Below are 3,685 nucleotides of genomic sequence, written 5' to 3' on the forward strand. Positions count from 1 at the left end.
TTGATTAGAGAAATGCAAATTAAAACAACTCTGAGGTACCACCTGACACCTATCAGATTGGCTAAAATGACAAAAAAAGGAAAATAATAAATGTTGGAGAAACTGTGGAAAAACTGGAGCACTAATGCATTGTTGGTGGAGCTGTGAACTGATCCAACCATTCTGGAGAGCAATTTGGAATTAAGCTTCTACTTCTAAGGAGCACCAGATGGCAGATGACACCAGTGCTGCAGGAGGAGCTGGAGGCCCCAGGGGCCCCGGAGTCAGAGGTCAAGGAGGCTTCCATGGTGGGTTCAGCAGTGGGAGCTGAGTTTGAGGTCGGGGCCATGGTGGAGGCCTGGGCTGAAGCCACGGGGCCCGAGGAGGAAAGGCAGAGGGTAAGGAGTGGGTTCCTATCACCAAGCTGGGCTGCCTAGTCAAGGACATGAACATCAAGTCTTTGGAGGAGATCTATCTTTTCTCCTTCTTCTTAAGGAATCTGAGATCATAGATTTCTTCCTGGGGTCTTCATTGAAGGATGAGGTTCTGAAGATCAAGTCTATTTAGAAACAAACTAGAGCTGGACAATGTACCAGCTTCAAGGCCTTTGTGGCCACTGGAAACTCTAATGGCCATGTTGGCATGGGTGTCAAGTGCTCCAAGGAAGTAGCCACAGCTATTTGTGGTGCTATCATTCAGGACAAGCTGTCCATCGTTCCTGTGAGATGTGGCTAGTGGGGGAATAAGATTGGCAAGCCTCACACAATGCCCTGCAAGGTCGCTGGGCGCTGTGGATGGGTTTTGGTGCACCTGATCCCCACCCCTCCAGGTGCTGGCATTGTTTCAGCTCCTGTGCCTAAGAAGCTCCTGATGATGGCTGGAAGTGATGACTGCCACACTTCTGCAAGGGGCTGTACTGCCATTCTGGGCAAGGTCGCCAAAGCTACCTTTGATGCCATCTCCAAAACCTACAGCTAGCTAACCCCAGACCTGTGGAAGGAGACTGTGTTTACTAAGTCTCCTTATCTGGAATTCACCTACCATCTTGTGAAGACTCACACTCGGGTGTCTGTCCAGAGGACCTAGGCAGCTGCTGTGGCAACCGTATAAGATGGTTTGTTTGTTTTTATAAACAATGAATAGGGGGCAGCTAGGTAGCACAGTGGATAAAAGCACTGGCCCTGAATTCAGGAGTCCCTGAGTTCAAATCTGACTTCAGACACTTGACACTTACTAGCTGTGTGATACTGGGCAAGTCACTTAACTCTCATTGCCCTGCAAAAAAGAACAATGAATAAACTGAAGTATGCCTGCTTAAAAAAACAAACAATGTTAAAAACTATCTTAACATGTGAGTGGGATGGGAAATACACCCACCGACCCCTGCAATCGAGACTCGAGAAGAAAGGAGGTCAAAGCACTGATTTTATTTCTTTTGAAAGAAAGGTGGGGCAGCTAGATGGCGCAGTGGTTAAAGCACCGGCCCTGGATTCAGGAGTACTTGGGTTTGGATCCAGCCTCAGACACTTGACACTTACTAGCTGTGTGACCCTGGGCAAGTCACTTAACCCCCATTGCCTGCAAAAAAAAAAAAAGAAAGAAAGAAAGGTGCACCACACTCACTGGGGCAACCAGGAGGAGTGACACACAGAGATTAAAAACCAAGCAATATTTTTATACCCTTTACAGACATCTATTTTAAGCAAAATGCGGTAATTAGGTTGAAACTATATGTTCAGCAATAAATCTTTTTTTTTTTTTGAGCAGTTAGCAAGTTTAATTTGGTGAAAGCAGAGAACAGGTAGGCCAAAGAGGACATGTGGTGGGGGTTGGAAGGAAGGATGTTGGTAACCCTGACAATATAGTTAGTTGCTTCAGGAGTGAGAGGATCATTTTCACACTGAGAAAGTTAGGGGATTCTTTGTGGAAAGGGGACTTTTGTTCTCAGCCATTCAGCACCATCCGGACTAGCTCTTCATAGTTGATACAACCGTTGCTGTCCTCATGCCCTGCCACCAACACTTCCACTTCTTCCTCGGTCATCTTCTCACCCAGAGTGATAAGGACGTGCCGTATTTCAGCGCCCATGACTGTGCCATTCCCTTCCTTATCAAACACCAGAAGCCCCTCTACATAGTCTTCATATGTGCCCTGGTCCTTATTCTTTGCTACGGTCTGCAGCATTGGCAGAAAGTGTTCAAAGTCCAACACCTTCACATTCATCTCATCACTCTTGGGATTCCCTAAGACCTCGAGCACCTCAGCATTGGTGGGATTCTGGCCCAAGGCCCACATCATGTCCCCACACTGGCTGTATAAGATCTTTCCATCCCCTGTGTGGCCAAACAGCTGGAAGGCCTCTTTGAACTCAGCAGTCTAATCCTCTGTGAAGTCACACATCTTGGCCGTGCAGCTCTGTTTCTGCTGCCCTCAGCAATAAATCTTTCTCCTAGGTCAGAGTGCTCTGACCTTAGGGGTCCAGCCATAGGTTATTTTGCAAAATTTCCTGTTTCAGCAAACATTCTGTCATATCGTCATGTCTGCATAATGTCTCTGTGTAGACCCTATGAAGCAACTTTCAAGCTGATATGCCTATATTTAGCAAGGGGATAGTAGATTCCTGTTCTTTGAAAGAGAGAGAGAGAGAGAGAGAGAGAGAGAGAGAGAGAGAGAGAGAGAGAGGCTTCTAAGACCTTGAGATCAGAGGGGGGTTGGCATTTTCCCTCTCAGTAGAGGGGCATATCCCTTTATCCCTCTCAGTCCCCCCTTTTCTAAAGACCAATTTTCTGGTCCATTTTGAATCTGATCTCAACTGATAGGGGCCTTTCTAAGAAACATAATTTTCTCCCCTTTGTGGTTCCAATCTGTAGTCATGATTAATTGCATCTGGGAGACTGTTCATTGTATGAGGGAAGTTAATACCCTAATAAGACAGGGGCCCAGGAGAACCAGGAGTATTATAGCCAGAAGTGGTCCGGCTAAAGGAAGAAGCCAAGGGGCCAGGTTTCTGAAATTCCATGGGATTCTCTGACTGGCATATGCCTCTTTTCTCTGTTTTACCTAATCCCGTAACTCCCTGACTTTACCCTCCACTATTCCAGTTTGGTTCACATAATAACAACATTCTTCCCCAAGAAAAAGGCAGGTCCCTCCCTTCTCTGAAGTCAGTAAATCTAAGGCTCTTCTATGTTGTAGGACCATTCCAGCCAATGAGTTAAGTTGATTTTGTATGGCTACTAGAGAATCTGCAACCTGCTCCATGTCATCATTGAGCTCTTGGGACATCTTATGGAAGAAGTATATTGAACTTGATAAGCCCCCGACCCCTGTACCTAGTGCAATTACCACCCCCAGACCTGCCAAGACCAGGGCCCAGACCACCCTCTTCCGATGATGGGATGATTCTTCCTGACAGGAGTAAAGTTCTATTAGGTTTGAATCTTGGTACATGGTCAGATCAGGGAGTAGGAAGACAAAGAAACATTGTCCAGTCTAATTTTCCTCCAAGCAGTGATAGATTGAACTGACACAGAGAAAGAATACCCCCCCTTTGGGCACAGGCTGGCTTGCCTCCCAGGTTAGAAGAGGACCTGAAAGTGTCAGAGGATACTAACCCCAGTGATAGAGTCCCAGTAGTGTTTGAAAAGATACAGGTCATCTTGCTCCCTGTTTTTAACCATACCAAGACCTCTCTGGCCACTGGTCC

At 46.5% G+C, this 3,685-nt stretch overlaps 2 pseudogenes; one reads left to right on the top strand and one right to left on the bottom strand.

The window, feature by feature from the left end:
• The first annotated feature begins 208 nt into the window (after positions 1 to 208).
• LOC122752544 lies at positions 209 to 1,089 on the top strand (annotated as a pseudogene).
• A 776-nt stretch (positions 1,090 to 1,865) lies between these two features.
• Positions 1,866 to 2,379, bottom strand: LOC122735366 (annotated as a pseudogene).
• Between the last annotated feature and the right edge of the window lie 1,306 nt (positions 2,380 to 3,685).

The sequence above is a fragment of the Dromiciops gliroides genome, chromosome 1 (assembly GCF_019393635.1).
Source record: "Dromiciops gliroides isolate mDroGli1 chromosome 1, mDroGli1.pri, whole genome shotgun sequence".
NCBI classification, from domain to species: Eukaryota; Metazoa; Chordata; class Mammalia; order Microbiotheria; family Microbiotheriidae; genus Dromiciops; species Dromiciops gliroides.